Source organism: Schistocerca gregaria, chromosome 2 (assembly GCF_023897955.1).
Source record: "Schistocerca gregaria isolate iqSchGreg1 chromosome 2, iqSchGreg1.2, whole genome shotgun sequence".
In the NCBI taxonomy this organism is placed as follows: domain Eukaryota; kingdom Metazoa; phylum Arthropoda; class Insecta; order Orthoptera; family Acrididae; genus Schistocerca; species Schistocerca gregaria.
Window position 1 is genome coordinate 810,828,943 of NC_064921.1, and position 15,844 is coordinate 810,844,786.

Below are 15,844 nucleotides of genomic sequence, written 5' to 3' on the forward strand. Positions count from 1 at the left end.
TTGCTTTTGGCCTCGTTGTTACAGGGGTAGGAGGAAAAGCAAAGCTGTGAGTAGTAATATTTATTTACTTATTTCGCAAGTAAAGACCTGCAGCCTGTCATTATATAGCAGGTCATACACTGTGTGACTTTACATGTTATATCATACGAAATTCAGTTTTATTACTAGTACATTTTTTCTTGAAAATTTCACAAAAGAACTGCAAGTAGTAATAACGGGAAGTAAGCATTTTCACGCTGAGTTGTTGAAGCCTTATGGATAACAAACTACAAGCTGTTTTGCTCCTTCGCAACCCCAGAGCCGTCAATTTAGCTGTGAACGGAAGTAAATTAAATGCCCCGGGTGAGGATCGAACTCACGACCTTAAGATTATGAGACTTACGCGCTGCCTACTGCGCTACCGAGGCACGTGATGGCCAAACCTTCTGGTATCTCGGCAAGTAGCAAATACTAGTGGTAGAGAGTCTGCACTTGCTGGCTCATTTTTTCTGTTACTACACGTGCATTCCCGGCGCTGCAGGCAACTTGCGATGATAGGCCGACGCCAGTATGCACAATAGCACGCAGGAGTCCAAACGAGAAGACGTGCGCGCTGCGTGTTTGGTTGTTTCCACACGGAATCCCGCGGTTCATTCTCGTGGCCCACGCACTTCGAGTGCGAAGGACACGCAGCTCCACTATCGGGGAAAAAACAAAATGATGCATCGGCCGGGAATCGAACCCGGGCCGCCCGCGTGGCAGGCGAGCATTCTACCACTTTTTTTTTTTTTTTTTTTTTTTTTTTTTTTAGGGCCTCCCAACTCCCCTTATAGCCCTCCTTGCTCTCACCAAAATATGCCTTCATCGGCGAGCTTCAACGCTATCATATCTGTCGTGGTGTTATACGCCCGTCGCGGACGGCTTCTCTCGTGGATCATGTCGTGAAAAGCTAATAAGAAATGAAAAGTCTTCCACAAAATCAAATTTTCTGTTATCCTTGAAATGCACAATAAAAGACACTGCACCTCTGCAGACGATGAAAATGTCAAAATAAAATATCCATCCTAAAAGAAGCCACGGGCAACTACGAGCAAAATGTCTGAATAGAGTTCTTCGTTAAAAGAAACACAAGAAATTCAATAACCATTCTTGGTGAGCAAGATTCGCGTGGAGAGGACAAACTAAAAACTCACTACGAAGTCCATAAGAAGTATGTAATAAAATAAAAGTAAAATAATATTGTCACTTCCATATGAGAAACCAAACGCACCACTGCTGTGATCCAAATGAAAGTAGTATAAAAAGCATTTTTCTTCTGTAACGCATAATAGCCTCACACACGCATCAAAACCATCGGGTCAAAGGCAAACAAAAATGATTGAAAAATGAACAAGAATATATAGCCTCTTCAGTCTGCAACACAGTTTTCCGTATATCAATGATTGAACGTTTTGGCGTAACCATGTTGTAACGCAGCACGCAGAAAATTAGCAAAAAGTTCGTTGTAATGCTTCAGCCGCTGTACATGGGAATGTGCATCCCACAAGTACGCTAAATACGTAGACGCATCCTGAACGTGGCACTCCAAAATTGCGTAGACCGTGTGGCCTAGGAGCCACACCGTTGCATTGTGCTTGGTGCGAGGGAAGGGTTGAAACCCTGGCGCAAGAACATCACTGACAGTCACGTGTGAGGGTGTCGTCCGGTTGATCAGAGCCACCATGACCCTACACAGGGCCCAGACTGCTGCCACAAAACGACACTGAAAGCGATGCTCCCTTGTGTCCGGAACGCCACAAGCACCACAGTTGGCAGATGGCAGCAGACGGATGTCCGAAAGACGTTGGTTTGTGGCCACCGTATTGTTGACCAGTTTATACCACTGGGACCGAACGCCGGAGGGCAACACGGGATGATGAACATTAAGCCAGACCTGCCGCCAGTTGGTCGCGGGGAAGCGAAGAGCGAGCTTGTGAGGCGGTGGCCTCCCCACCATTGCCGCATACAGTCGGCGAACATTCCGGTTCCTGTCCAGCGCCGCTTCCAGGACATAGCTCCGCTGCAGGTAGTAAGCTCTGACGTAGCCGAGTTGATACGGGATGCCCACAACGGACACCGGTGCGCTCTCGGAGGGCGGCCGGTAGGCGACGAGCATGGCCGCCGCCGTTCCATCCGGGCTGTCGACCTGCAGGGCGGCCGTGCGGTGCACCAGCAGCGCCGAACACTTCCGGGAAAAATCTACGAGGCCGAGTCCCCCGAAGGTGGTGTCGAGGACACACGTTGCCGCCCGAACCTTGAAAATTTCGTGGCGCCACAGGAGCCAGTACGCGGCCTGCGAAAACGATCGGGCGAGGGGTCGCGGAACGTCCAGGAGCTGTGCCACGTACCAGGCCTTAGAATACACGGCGCTGTTAATGAGGTCGACTTTCTGGAGGAGTGTGAGACGTCGGCTGGCGTAAGTCTTACATAGGCCTTTGACATGATTCAGCAGCCGGCGCCAGGTGCGCGCCCGCATCTGCTGAGGATTAGCGGTTACATCAAGTCCCAAGATCGTATGAGTACGGGCTACTCGAAACCATGTCTGATCGGGATCCACTTCGCAATTTCCTAAAGGAATCAGCACAGTCTTCCTTGGATTAATCAGGGCACCCGACGCACATTCATACCACCGCAATAAGGGCCGTATTTGATGAAAATCATTGTCGTCGCCGATAAAAACACCTACGTCATCAGCATAAGCGAGACACGTCACTGAGGCACGATGAATATCCACGCCGCCTATCGTGCGGTCCAGCGCACGCAGCAGTGGGTCCAAAGCAATTACAAAAAGGTACATAGATAAGGGACAGCCCTGTCGCACCGATCGACTAAGAACTATAGGTGGCGTTCGCCATCCATTAATTGTCACTACCGAACTGGCCCCTGTCAGGAAATGGCGTATCACGCGAATGAAGCGGAAGCCAAAGCCCATCCTTTCCATAACGTGCATCAAATAATCGTGGCTCATCCTGTCAAACGCATTGGCAAAGTCCACAGAAAGGACAGCTGCTGAAAGTCGGTGGACGGCGGAGTATGCGATGACGTCACGATAGGTAGATGCCGCATTGAAAATGGTACGCCTCTTGACGCCGCATGATTGAAAGGGACAGATAACTTTGTCCATTACTGTCTGTAACTTCGCTGCAACACATCTGGCGGCCAACTTGTAATCAGCATTCAACAGCGTAATCGGCCGCAGATCGGTGACCCGGCACGTACCCCGTTTTTTGGGGATCAGAACAATGTGCCCTTCGAGAAACTGACTTGGGATGACAACGCCGCGAAGCACTTCGTTCACCACTACCGTAAACTTGTCCCCTACAATGTCCCAGAAAGTAACATAAAACTCTGTAGGAAGACCGTCGGGGCCAGGCGACTTGCCCGTTGTACTGGCTTTCAAGATCTGTAAGACGTCCTGGTTCGACATCTCTGCAACCAGCTCTTCACGGTCAGGGTCAGACATGCAGTCGGCTAAGTCTTCTAATAAAATTCGCATGGCCTCGCCGTCCGCGGCAGTATCGTGAAAAAGCGAAGTATAATAGTCGGCGATATGGCGTACAACTTCGTGCCGCTGCGATAAGACAATCCCCGCATCAGTTTCCAACGCATCAATATACTTTTTGCGAGCCTGTTTCTTCTCCCGGGCAAGATGATAGAGCGACGGCTCCTCGTCATCAACGTGGCACAAGGGACGGCTCCGAATCATTAAACCCTTCGACCTTTCCCGGTGCAGCCGCAGAATCCTAGCTTTAATTTTGCCCAGACGGAGTCTAAAGTTCGCGTCGGGGGCAACAGGTGAATTTATAGCATCCTGGAGGCACTGCTGATAGAATGCCAACGTACGCCTGTGCCAGTAACTCGCTTCTCTACTATATAATTGCGCCGCCTTCCGCAGAAGCGGTTTGGCATGCGCCACCCACCACTCGATGCAGGACCCGTAATGATGGACCTTTGCTAAACACTGCTGCCATGCGACACGCAGCTCTGCACGGAGCCCTTCGGCACCCAGATACCCGGTATTTAATTTCCAGTATGCTGCGAGTGATTTCGCGCGACAGCACTGCAACCGCAAAGCACACACGTAGCCACAATGATCACTCATGGCGACAGGCAGAACTTCGACGGCGCATAAAGCATCTATTAGCTCCCGTGAAACATAGATCCTATCTATTCTACTGGCCCCGCCAGTAGAAAAGTGCGTATACCGCGTCAGGGTTGGGTGGTAGTGACGCCACGTATCAAGCAAGTCGACTGCAGTTAAAAGGGTGTTCAGTTCTGCACATTTAGTGGGGGTGGGATACTGGTCCGCATTAGCAACAACACAATTAAAATCACCGCCGAATATAAGAGGACGAGCCGTAGCTAAAAAGGGACAAACGTCCGTGATAAAGAAACGAGCTCTTGTGCGTTTTTGATCAGTCCCCGAGGGCACATAGACGTTGACAAATTGGACACCCTCAATAACACACGCCAGTACACGACCATCTGGGAGAAGTCTGATGTCCGTAGGTTCGAAAAACGACTTATATAAAATTGCTGTGCCACAGTTATTGTCACTATTAAGGTTGTAAAGAACATCGTAACCTGGAATATTGCTAAAAACATCACTAGACACTTCTTGAAGAAGAGCAATACTAAAGTTTCCATGATATAAAACATCTTTAAAGGCAGCTACCTTGTGCACCGCTGAGATTCCGGCAACATTTAAAGTCAAAACGGAAAACACACTCGGTGGGAGTGAATGCGTTGACATTTAAACAGATGGACAAGACAAAACAATATAAAAAGCACCAACGAAGTGATAAAACGCCGGACTTATACTTAAATGAATGGCAGTTGGCATAAAATGGAAATCGCAATATTCTTAAAACACTGTAGTGGTTGGTAGCAAATCTACAAAGATATGGCACAACAATACACTGGACACAGTTCAAGACACATCCGTTCCTAGGTCAATTGCATGTAGGTGATCTCATGACAACGGTGTGCGTCTGCGGCCATTCCTACTGTCCCCCCTCGTCCTCCTGCTGCTGCCACCACGGGCTGTGACTGTCAGGTGGCGGGGGTGGTCGTGCGTCGCCCGGCGTCTGGGTGGCCTCCGCCTGGCCGCCGCGCGATGCCACGGCCGGCTGTGACGGTACAGAATGTTTGCGCGGGCGCTGTGGTAATTGCTCGCTGCCCTGTTCTAATTTACGTTTCGCAGCGGCAAAGTCCTGTTCCTTCCCGGCACTGAGAAACTGTTTCAATCGTTCAGTGTGTGCGCGAATTTTCTCTGTCCTCGCGGGGCTGCTACTACGCGAGGAACCCTGTGACATTGCCTCACTTTCACTGCCACTCTCCGTGGCTGGCGGATGCGCGAGGGCGACCGGGTTCGGATCCTTGACCTGTTTACCCTTGCCCCGCGGGCGACGTGGCTTTTTAGTTTCCGCTGAAGGCGTGACACTATCGGCAGAAGTAGGCACCGGAAGGGGCGGCGGGGGTAAAGAAGCGTCTGTCACCTCCACCGATGCCGAGTCAACGGCATCAGCATTAAAGGAGCGTTCCTCCCTTTCGTCATCATCACGGTCGGTCGGGGCAGGCGGGTCCTGGACAACCTCCATTTCCTCCTGCCCGACAGTCGTGTTACGATGTCCCGCGACAGACGTGTCTTCGACGGAAGCAACGGCCGTCGGTCGCTCGGCCGGTCGGTCGGTCGGACCGGGAAAGGGTCTTCCGGCTACAACCTCGCTCAGAAGGGGCACCAATGTTACGCCTCCACCCACAACATCTTCGCGTGGTAACTGAACAGGCCGCCGTCGAGGGCAGTCACCCCTCAAATGTTCCGTAGAATGACAGACGGCACATGTCGGCGGTTGCCCGATATATGAGACCTGTGCACGAACCCCACCGATTACAAAGTACGAAGGGATGTGTTGTTTCAGGTCCATCCGTACACTACGGACACCACTAGCAACTTTGTAACGATAGGCACTGGACCATTTCTCCATGGTAATGTTCAAAACGTCACCAAATCGCGACAAGGCACGAGACAAAATTTGATCAGGGCATTCCGGCGGTACATTAAAAACACGGACAGATCGAATCCCAAACCCTGACGCCACAATTTGCACATTACTAATACTGCCGTCGGAATGCTTAAAACGACGAGTGCCACCAAATTTAGCAACAAATTTTTCACACATGTCCCCAGAGGTAAATTTTAAGAACAAGCAATATTGTACAAAGTCCAATTGAAAGGTGTCTACAATTTCTTCCGGTATTTTTAAGTCTTCGAATAACCATTCGTGTATTTCAAACGCGGTAGGGCGGACAGCACTTCTATCAAATACACACTGAGCGGTGTTAGCTCTCGAAAATGTCGACATGATGTTACTTACAGACCGTGAAAGATGAAATCACGAAGAACGAAGCGCCTAAGTCCGGCGAAGTAAACAAACCGACGACGGCTGCGGAGCTCCGCGCGACGTGCTGCCTGGTGCTTTCCGCGCAGACGTCTGAAGGGAAAGTGGGACTGCCGTCCAGCGCCGTGGCATCCTCTCGAGAGAATGCTACAAACGCTGAATCCTGCGCTGCACTGCTTAAAAATGACGCCCGAACGCGATCGTCTAAGTAGTGTTGCGGCGCACGCACGCGACGACTCTTGCCAAAGGACGCGAAATGTGCGTAGAGACGCTGTCTGGATGCGCTCGCCTACCCCGTAATGCGCCTGCTGCTGCGACCACCTTCAGCCGCCGCCGACAGGCGGGAAGCAGACACAGCGCGGCGTGCGCGCAAGAAAACCGTGCGGTGGTGGTGTAATGGTCAGCATAGTTGCCTTCCAAGCAGTTGATCCGGGTTCGATTCCCGGCCACCGCAGCCTGCGTTTTACTTCTGCGTATGAGTACTTTTGCCACGCGTCATTAAATTAATGTTTCTTTCCTCCTCTTACTGGCTGCAGGCCACCCTATATTGTGTGCGTCGATTCCGCTTGAGTCTCGACTTGTCTCGACTTTGCTCGGCTGACGCGAGAGCTGACGCTCTCCAATCTCCGTCTTCCAGCGCTTAGAGGGAGTGGCTCTGCGTATTTACAGGTAACATTTCTATGGTAGCAGTCCAACAGTGGACCAGGGTCTCTTCTCCCTTTATTCCGCTGCTCGTAGTAATTTCATTGCGTGCCCGTTTCTCTCGACTGTTTTCAGCTCACGTTTATGAACCAGTAGCTATAACGCGAGGAGGACGTGAAACAGCATTTCGCAGGGTCCAAACTTGTCGTGATTTGTTCCGAAAAAATTACATTCCGGTACCGGGAATCGAACCCGGGCCTCCTGGGTGAAAGCCAGGTATCCTAGCCACTAGACCACACCGGACGCGCACGCTTATTTTTGGGGTTTACACCCCCTCCACTGGCTTTCCGTGTCGCACTTTCCCTGTTTGCGAGCATCTTTTCGCTCTCCCATGCCGAGGCGCGCATGGCAAAAGTCACAGTCCGTTGCTTTTGGCCTCGTTGTTACAGGGGTAGGAGGAAAAGCAAAGCTGTGAGTAGTAATATTTATTTACTTATTTCGCAAGTAAAGACCTGCAGCCTGTCATTATATAGCAGGTCATACACTGTGTGACTTTACATGTTATATCATACGAAATTCAGTTTTATTACTAGTACATTTTTTCTTGAAAATTTCACAAAAGAACTGCAAGTAGTAATAACGGGAAGTAAGCATTTTCACGCTGAGTTGTTGAAGCCTTATGGATAACAAACTACAAGCTGTTTTGCTCCTTCGCAACCCCAGAGCCGTCAATTTAGCTGTGAACGGAAGTAAATTAAATGCCCCGGGTGAGGATCGAACTCACGACCTTAAGATTACGAGACTTACGCGCTGCCTACTGCGCTACCGAGGCACGTGAAGGCCAAACCTCCTGGTATCTCGGCAAGTAGCAAATACTAGTGGTAGAGAGTCTGCACTTGCTGGCTCATTTTTTCTGTTACTACACGTGCATTCCCGGCGCTGCAGGCAACTTGCGATGATAGGCCGACGCCAGTATGCACAATAGCACGCAGGAGTCCAAACGAGAAGACGTGCGCGCTGCGTGTTTGGTTGTTTCCACACGGAATCCCGCGGTTCATTCTCGTGGCCCACGCACTTCGAGTGCGAAGGACACGCAGCTCCACTATCGGGGAAAAAACAAAATGATGCATCGGCCGGGAATCGAACCCGGGCCGCCCGCGTGGCAGGCGAGCATTCTACCACTGAACCACCGATGCTCAGCTAGTTTGCAGCTTCCTTGTGCTTTCCGCGGCAGACGTCTGAAGGGAAAGTGGGACTGCCGTCCAGCGCCGTGGCATCCTCTCGAGAGAATGCTACAAACGCTGAATCCTGCGCTGCACTGCTTAAAAATGACGCCCGAACGCGATCGTCTAAGTAGTGTTGCGGCGCACGCACGCGACGACTCTTGCCAAAGGACGCGAAATGTGCGTAGAGACGCTGTCTGGATGCGCTCGCCTACCCCGTAATGCGCCTGCTGCTGCGACCACCTTCAGCCGCCGCCGACAGGCGGGAAGCAGACACAGCGCGGCGTGCGCGCAAGAAAACCGTGCGGTGGTGGTGTAATGGTCAGCATAGTTGCCTTCCAAGCAGTTGATCCGGGTTCGATTCCCGGCCACCGCAGCCTGCGTTTTACTTCTGCGTATGAGTACTTTTGCCACGCGTCATTAAATTAATGTTTCTTTCCTCCTCTTACTGGCTGCAGGCCACCCTATATTGTGTGCGTCGATTCCGCTTGAGTCTCGACTTGTCTCGACTTTGCTCGGCTGACGCGAGAGCTGACGCTCTCCAATCTCCGTCTTCCAGCGCTTAGAGGGAGTGGCTCTGCGTATTTACAGGTAACATTTCTATGGTAGCAGTCCAACAGTGGACCAGGGTCTCTTCTCCCTTTATTCCGCTGCTCGTAGTAATTTCATTGCGTGCCCGTTTCTCTCGACTGTTTTCAGCTCACGTTTATGAACCAGTAGCTATAACGCGAGGAGGACGTGAAACAGCATTTCGCAGGGTCCAAACTTGTCGTGATTTGTTCCGAAAAAATTACATTCCGGTACCGGGAATCGAACCCGGGCCTCCTGGGTGAAAGCCAGGTATCCTAGCCACTAGACCACACCGGACGCGCACGCTTATTTTTGGGGTTTACACCCCCTCCACTGGCTTTCCGTGTCGCACTTTCCCTGTTTGCGAGCATCTTTTCGCTCTCCCATGCCGAGGCGCGCATGGCAAAAGTCACAGTCCGTTGCTTTTGGCCTCGTTGTTACAGGGGTAGGAGGAAAAGCAAAGCTGTGAGTAGTAATATTTATTTACTTATTTCGCAAGTAAAGACCTGCAGCCTGTCATTATATAGCAGGTCATACACTGTGTGACTTTACATGTTATATCATACGAAATTCAGTTTTATTACTAGTACATTTTTTCTTGAAAATTTCACAAAAGAACTGCAAGTAGTAATAACGGGAAGTAAGCATTTTCACGCTGAGTTGTTGAAGCCTTATGGATAACAAACTACAAGCTGTTTTGCTCCTTCGCAACCCCAGAGCCGTCAATTTAGCTGTGAACGGAAGTAAATTAAATGCCCCGGGTGAGGATCGAACTCACGACCTTAAGATTACGAGACTTACGCGCTGCCTACTGCGCTACCGAGGCACGTGAAGGCCAAACCTCCTGGTATCTCGGCAAGTAGCAAATACTAGTGGTAGAGAGTCTGCACTTGCTGGCTCATTTTTTCTGTTACTACACGTGCATTCCCGGCGCTGCAGGCAACTTGCGATGATAGGCCGACGCCAGTATGCACAATAGCACGCAGGAGTCCAAACGAGAAGACGTGCGCGCTGCGTGTTTGGTTGTTTCCACACGGAATCCCGCGGTTCATTCTCGTGGCCCACGCACTTCGAGTGCGAAGGACACGCAGCTCCACTATCGGGGAAAAAACAAAATGATGCATCGGCCGGGAATCGAACCCGGGCCGCCCGCGTGGCAGGCGAGCATTCTACCACTGAACCACCGATGCTCAGCTAGTTTGCAGCTTCCTTGTGCTTTCCGCGGCAGACGTCTGAAGGGAAAGTGGGACTGCCGTCCAGCGCCGTGGCATCCTCTCGAGAGAATGCTACAAACGCTGAATCCTGCGCTGCACTGCTTAAAAATGACGCCCGAACGCGATCGTCTAAGTAGTGTTGCGGCGCACGCACGCGACGACTCTTGCCAAAGGACGCGAAATGTGCGTAGAGACGCTGTCTGGATGCGCTCGCCTACCCCGTAATGCGCCTGCTGCTGCGACCACCTTCAGCCGCCGCCGACAGGCGGGAAGCAGACACAGCGCGGCGTGCGCGCAAGAAAACCGTGCGGTGGTGGTGTAATGGTCAGCATAGTTGCCTTCCAAGCAGTTGATCCGGGTTCGATTCCCGGCCACCGCAGCCTGCGTTTTACTTCTGCGTATGAGTACTTTTGCCACGCGTCATTAAATTAATGTTTCTTTCCTCCTCTTACTGGCTGCAGGCCACCCTATATTGTGTGCGTCGATTCCGCTTGAGTCTCGACTTTGCTCGGCTGACGCGAGAGCTGACGCTCTCCAATCGGCCTATATCAGAAGGACAAGCACGCGAAACGACTGAGAGAGGTATGGCGAGGCGGGCACAACATTACTTACGCCTCAAGTAAAGACCTGCTGCCTGTTATCGTGCATTGTGTGATTTTACATGTTCTGTCAGACAAATTCAGTTTTATTACTAGCACATTTCTTTTTTTCTTTGTTGAAAATTTTACAACACGCTCCTTCATTTCACTGTGGCCGCACGGCGCGACTTGGCATGCCGAGAGGCAAAACGTGGCGCCAGTGCCCTAGACCGAATAGCGCTGCAGCTCCGAAACCGACGAGAAAAGAGAAATACGAATTGAAACTGTCGGCAGCGCCCTGTGTTCGCAGGCGGTCACCCGCCCAAGCACTGACAACGCCCAGCGTCGCGCAGTAGCGGTGATCGGACGACAAACTGTGTGTTCAGCGTGCTGTGACCTGTGAAGTGTTTTAGCGCGTCCCGACAAGTCTCTTTCGGGTCCCCTATCAGATCCCACACAATGTGACGATTTCTTTGTCACCATACTTGCCCGGGGAAATCGGCGTTGCCTTTTTGAAGTAGTAAAATCGAAGTGGCCCGTGGGGGGATCGAACCCACGACCTTCGCGTTATTAGCACGACGCTCTAACCAACTGAGCTAACGGGCCTCGGTGCACTCCGTCTTCCAGCGCTTAGAGGGAGTGGCTCTGCGTATTTACAGGTAACATTTCTATGGTAGCAGTCCAACAGTGGACCAGGGTCTCTTCTCCCTTTATTCCGCTGCTCGTAGTAATTTCATTGCGTGCCCGTTTCTCTCGACTGTTTTCAGCTCACGTTTATGAACCAGTAGCTATAACGCGAGGAGGACGTGAAACAGCATTTCGCAGGGTCCAAACTTGTCGTGATTTGTTCCGAAAAAATTACATTCCGGTACCGGGAATCGAACCCGGGCCTCCTGGGTGAAAGCCAGGTATCCTAGCCACTAGACCACACCGGACGCGCACGCTTATTTTTGGGGTTTACACCCCCTCCACTGGCTTTCCGTGTCGCACTTTCCCTGTTTGCGAGCATCTTTTCGCTCTCCCATGCCGAGGCGCGCATGGCAAAAGTCACAGTCCGTTGCTTTTGGCCTCGTTGTTACAGGGGTAGGAGGTAAAGCAAAGCTGTGAGTAGTAATATTTATTTACTTATTTCGCAAGTAAAGACCTGCAGCCTGTCATTATATAGCAGGTCATACACTGTGTGACTTTACATGTTATATCATACGAAATTCAGTTTTATTACTAGTACATTTTTTCTTGAAAATTTCACAAAAGAACTGCAAGTAGTAATAACGGGAAGTAAGCATTTTCACGCTGAGTTGTTGAAGCCTTATGGATAACAAACTACAAGCTGTTTTGCTCCTTCGCAACCCCAGAGCCGTCAATTTAGCTGTGAACGGAAGTAAATTAAATGCCCCGGGTGAGGATCGAACTCACGACCTTAAGATTATGAGACTTACGCGCTGCCTACTGCGCTACCGAGGCACGTGATGGCCAAACCTTCTGGTATCTCGGCAAGTAGCAAATACTAGTGGTAGAGAGTCTGCACTTGCTGGCTCATTTTTTCTGTTACTACACGTGCATTCCCGGCGCTGCAGGCAACTTGCGATGATAGGCCGACGCCAGTATGCACAATAGCACGCAGGAGTCCAAACGAGAAGACGTGCGCGCTGCGTGTTTGGTTGTTTCCACACGGAATCCCGCGGTTCATTCTCGTGGCCCACGCACTTCGAGTGCGAAGGACACGCAGCTCCACTATCGGGGAAAAAACAAAATGATGCATCGGCCGGGAATCGAACCCGGGCCGCCCGCGTGGCAGGCCAGCATTCTACCACTGAACCACCGATGCTCAGCTAGTTTGCAGCTTCCTTGTGCTTTCCGCGGCAGACGTCTGAAGGGAAAGTGGGACTGCCGTCCAGCGCCGTGGCATCCTCTCGAGAGAATGCTACAAACGCTGAATCCTGCGCTGCACTGCTTAAAAATGACGCCCGAACGCGATCGTCTAAGTAGTGTTGCGGCGCACGCACGCGACGACTCTTGCCAAAGGACGCGAAATGTGCGTAGAGACGCTGTCTGGATGCGCTCGCCTACCCCGTAATGCGCCTGCTGCTGCGACCACCTTCAGCCGCCGCCGACAGGCGGGAAGCAGACACAGCGCGGCGTGCGCGCAAGAAAACCGTGCGGTGGTGGTGTAATGGTCAGCATAGTTGCCTTCCAAGCAGTTGATCCGGGTTCGATTCCCGGCCACCGCAGCCTGCGTTTTACTTCTGCGTATGAGTACTTTTGCCACGCGTCATTAAATTAATGTTTCTTTCCTCCTCTTACTGGCTGCAGGCCACCCTATATTGTGTGCGTCGATTCCGCTTGAGTCTCGACTTGTCTCGACTTTGCTCGGCTGACGCGAGAGCTGACGCTCTCCAATCGGCCTATATCAGAAGGACAAGCACGCGAAACGACTGAGAGAGGTATGGCGAGGCGGGCACAACATTACTTACGCCTCAAGTAAAGACCTGCTGCCTGTTATCGTGCATTGTGTGATTTTACATGTTCTGTCAGACAAATTCAGTTTTATTACTAGCACATTTCTTTTTTTCTTTGTTGAAAATTTTACAACACGCTCCTTCATTTCACTGTGGCCGCACGGCGCGACTTGGCATACCGAGAGGCAAAACGTGGCGCCAGTGCCCTAGACCGAATAGCGCTGCAGCTCCGAAACCGACGAGAAAAGAGAAATACGAATTGAAACTGTCGGCAGCGCCCTGTGTTCGCAGGCGGTCACCCGCCCAAGCACTGACAACGCCCAGCGTCGCGCAGTAGCGGTGATCGGACGACAAACTGTGTGTTCAGCGTGCTGTGACCTGTGAAGTGTTTTAGCGCGTCCCGACAAGTCTCTTTCGGGTCCCCTATCAGATCCCACACAATGTGACGATTTCTTTGTCACCATACTTGCCCGGGGAAATCGGCGTTGCCTTTTTGAAGTAGTAAAATCGAAGTGGCCCGTGGGGGGATCGAACCCACGACCTTCGCGTTATTAGCACGACGCTCTAACCAACTGAGCTAACGGGCCTCGGTGCACTCCGTCTTCCAGCGCTTAGAGGGAGTGGCTCTGCGTATTTACAGGTAACATTTCTATGGTAGCAGTCCAACAGTGGACCAGGGTCTCTTCTCCCTTTATTCCGCTGCTCGTAGTAATTTCATTGCGTGCCCGTTTCTCTCGACTGTTTTCAGCTCACGTTTATGAACCAGTAGCTATAACGCGAGGAGGACGTGAAACAGCATTTCGCAGGGTCCAAACTTGTCGTGATTTGTTCCGAAAAAATTACATTCCGGTACCGGGAATCGAACCCGGGCCTCCTGGGTGAAAGCCAGGTATCCTAGCCACTAGACCACACCGGACGCGCACGCTTATTTTTGGGGTTTACACCCCCTCCACTGGCTTTCCGTGTCGCACTTTCCCTGTTTGCGAGCATCTTTTCGCTCTCCCATGCCGAGGCGCGCATGGCAAAAGTCACAGTCCGTTGCTTTTGGCCTCGTTGTTACAGGGGTAGGAGGAAAAGCAAAGCTGTGAGTAGTAATATTTATTTACTTATTTCGCAAGTAAAGACCTGCAGCCTGTCATTATATAGCAGGTCATACACTGTGTGACTTTACATGTTATATCATACGAAATTCAGTTTTATTACTAGTACATTTTTTCTTGAAAATTTCACAAAAGAACTGCAAGTAGTAATAACGGGAAGTAAGCATTTTCACGCTGAGTTGTTGAAGCCTTATGGATAACAAACTACAAGCTGTTTTGCTCCTTCGCAACCCCAGAGCCGTCAATTTAGCTGTGAACGGAAGTAAATTAAATGCCCCGGGTGAGGATCGAACTCACGACCTTAAGATTATGAGACTTACGCGCTGCCTACTGCGCTACCGAGGCACGTGATGGCCAAACCTTCTGGTATCTCGGCAAGTAGCAAATACTAGTGGTAGAGAGTCTGCACTTGCTGGCTCATTTTTTCTGTTACTACACGTGCATTCCCGGCGCTGCAGGCAACTTGCGATGATAGGCCGACGCCAGTATGCACAATAGCACGCAGGAGTCCAAACGAGAAGACGTGCGCGCTGCGTGTTTGGTTGTTTCCACACGGAATCCCGCGGTTCATTCTCGTGGCCCACGCACTTCGAGTGCGAAGGACACGCAGCTCCACTATCGGGGAAAAAACAAAATGATGCATCGGCCGGGAATCGAACCCGGGCCGCCCGCGTGGCAGGCGAGCATTCTACCACTGAACCACCGATGCTCAGCTAGTTTGCAGCTTCCTTGTGCTTTCCGCGGCAGACGTCTGAAGGGAAAGTGGGACTGCCGTCCAGCGCCGTGGCATCCTCTCGAGAGAATGCTACAAACGCTGAATCCTGCGCTGCACTGCTTAAAAATGACGCCCGAACGCGATCGTCTAAGTAGTGTTGCGGCGCACGCACGCGACGACTCTTGCCAAAGGACGCGAAATGTGCGTAGAGACGCTGTCTGGATGCGCTCGCCTACCCCGTAATGCGCCTGCTGCTGCGACCACCTTCAGCCGCCGCCGACAGGCGGGAAGCAGACACAGCGCGGCGTGCGCGCAAGAAAACCGTGCGGTGGTGGTGTAATGGTCAGCATAGTTGCCTTCCAAGCAGTTGATCCGGGTTCGATTCCCGGCCACCGCAGCCTGCGTTTTACTTCTGCGTATGAGTACTTTTGCCACGCGTCATTAAATTAATGTTTCTTTCCTCCTCTTACTGGCTGCAGGCCACCCTATATTGTGTGCGTCGATTCCGCTTGAGTCTCGACTTGTCTCGACTTTGCTCGGCTGACGCGAGAGCTGACGCTCTCCAATCGGCCTATATCAGAAGGACAAGCACGCGAAACGACTGAGAGAGGTATGGCGAGGCGGGCACAACATTACTTACGCCTCAAGTAAAGACCTGCTGCCTGTTATCGTGCATTGTGTGATTTTACATGTTCTGTCAGACAAATTCAGTTTTATTACTAGCACATTTCTTTTTTTCTTTGTTGAAAATTTTACAACACGCTCCTTCATTTCACTGTGGCCGCACGGCGCGACTTGGCATACCGAGAGGCAAAACGTGGCGCCAGTGCCCTAGACCGAATAGCGCTGCAGCTCCGAAACCGACGAGAAAAGAGAAATACGAATTGAAACTGTCGGCAGCGCCCTGTGTTCGCAGGCGGTCAC

At 51.5% G+C, this 15,844-nt stretch overlaps 20 non-coding genes across 20 annotated transcripts; 5 read left to right on the forward strand and 15 right to left on the reverse strand.

Moving 5' to 3' along the window:
• Window positions 1-334: 334 nt before the first annotated feature.
• On the reverse strand, window positions 335-407 carry Trnam-cau (transfer RNA methionine (anticodon CAU)). Its single transcript has one exon. It is a non-coding gene; the product is annotated as a tRNA-Met (tRNA).
• A 6,394-nt stretch (window positions 408-6,801) lies between these two features.
• On the forward strand, window positions 6,802-6,873 carry Trnag-ucc (transfer RNA glycine (anticodon UCC)). The gene has a single exon. It is a non-coding gene; the product is annotated as a tRNA-Gly (tRNA).
• A 419-nt stretch (window positions 6,874-7,292) lies between these two features.
• Trnae-uuc (transfer RNA glutamic acid (anticodon UUC)) lies at window positions 7,293-7,364 on the reverse strand. Its single transcript has one exon. It is a non-coding gene; the product is annotated as a tRNA-Glu (tRNA).
• A 456-nt stretch (window positions 7,365-7,820) lies between these two features.
• Trnat-cgu (transfer RNA threonine (anticodon CGU)) lies at window positions 7,821-7,893 on the reverse strand. The gene has a single exon. It is a non-coding gene; the product is annotated as a tRNA-Thr (tRNA).
• Window positions 7,894-8,186: 293 nt separating this feature from the next.
• Trnag-gcc (transfer RNA glycine (anticodon GCC)) lies at window positions 8,187-8,257 on the reverse strand. Its single transcript has one exon. It is a non-coding gene; the product is annotated as a tRNA-Gly (tRNA).
• Window positions 8,258-8,588: 331 nt separating this feature from the next.
• Trnag-ucc (transfer RNA glycine (anticodon UCC)) lies at window positions 8,589-8,660 on the forward strand. The gene has a single exon. It is a non-coding gene; the product is annotated as a tRNA-Gly (tRNA).
• Window positions 8,661-9,079: 419 nt separating this feature from the next.
• Window positions 9,080-9,151, reverse strand: Trnae-uuc (transfer RNA glutamic acid (anticodon UUC)). The gene has a single exon. It is a non-coding gene; the product is annotated as a tRNA-Glu (tRNA).
• Window positions 9,152-9,607: 456 nt separating this feature from the next.
• Window positions 9,608-9,680, reverse strand: Trnat-cgu (transfer RNA threonine (anticodon CGU)). Its single transcript has one exon. It is a non-coding gene; the product is annotated as a tRNA-Thr (tRNA).
• Window positions 9,681-9,973: 293 nt separating this feature from the next.
• Trnag-gcc (transfer RNA glycine (anticodon GCC)) lies at window positions 9,974-10,044 on the reverse strand. The gene has a single exon. It is a non-coding gene; the product is annotated as a tRNA-Gly (tRNA).
• Window positions 10,045-10,375: 331 nt separating this feature from the next.
• On the forward strand, window positions 10,376-10,447 carry Trnag-ucc (transfer RNA glycine (anticodon UCC)). Its single transcript has one exon. It is a non-coding gene; the product is annotated as a tRNA-Gly (tRNA).
• A 731-nt stretch (window positions 10,448-11,178) lies between these two features.
• On the reverse strand, window positions 11,179-11,252 carry Trnai-aau (transfer RNA isoleucine (anticodon AAU)). The gene has a single exon. It is a non-coding gene; the product is annotated as a tRNA-Ile (tRNA).
• A 257-nt stretch (window positions 11,253-11,509) lies between these two features.
• On the reverse strand, window positions 11,510-11,581 carry Trnae-uuc (transfer RNA glutamic acid (anticodon UUC)). The gene has a single exon. It is a non-coding gene; the product is annotated as a tRNA-Glu (tRNA).
• Window positions 11,582-12,037: 456 nt separating this feature from the next.
• Trnam-cau (transfer RNA methionine (anticodon CAU)) lies at window positions 12,038-12,110 on the reverse strand. The gene has a single exon. It is a non-coding gene; the product is annotated as a tRNA-Met (tRNA).
• A 293-nt stretch (window positions 12,111-12,403) lies between these two features.
• Trnag-gcc (transfer RNA glycine (anticodon GCC)) lies at window positions 12,404-12,474 on the reverse strand. Its single transcript has one exon. It is a non-coding gene; the product is annotated as a tRNA-Gly (tRNA).
• Window positions 12,475-12,805: 331 nt separating this feature from the next.
• On the forward strand, window positions 12,806-12,877 carry Trnag-ucc (transfer RNA glycine (anticodon UCC)). Its single transcript has one exon. It is a non-coding gene; the product is annotated as a tRNA-Gly (tRNA).
• A 741-nt stretch (window positions 12,878-13,618) lies between these two features.
• On the reverse strand, window positions 13,619-13,692 carry Trnai-aau (transfer RNA isoleucine (anticodon AAU)). Its single transcript has one exon. It is a non-coding gene; the product is annotated as a tRNA-Ile (tRNA).
• Window positions 13,693-13,949: 257 nt separating this feature from the next.
• Trnae-uuc (transfer RNA glutamic acid (anticodon UUC)) lies at window positions 13,950-14,021 on the reverse strand. Its single transcript has one exon. It is a non-coding gene; the product is annotated as a tRNA-Glu (tRNA).
• A 456-nt stretch (window positions 14,022-14,477) lies between these two features.
• Trnam-cau (transfer RNA methionine (anticodon CAU)) lies at window positions 14,478-14,550 on the reverse strand. The gene has a single exon. It is a non-coding gene; the product is annotated as a tRNA-Met (tRNA).
• A 293-nt stretch (window positions 14,551-14,843) lies between these two features.
• Trnag-gcc (transfer RNA glycine (anticodon GCC)) lies at window positions 14,844-14,914 on the reverse strand. The gene has a single exon. It is a non-coding gene; the product is annotated as a tRNA-Gly (tRNA).
• A 331-nt stretch (window positions 14,915-15,245) lies between these two features.
• Trnag-ucc (transfer RNA glycine (anticodon UCC)) lies at window positions 15,246-15,317 on the forward strand. The gene has a single exon. It is a non-coding gene; the product is annotated as a tRNA-Gly (tRNA).
• Window positions 15,318-15,844: the final 527 nt, after the last annotated feature.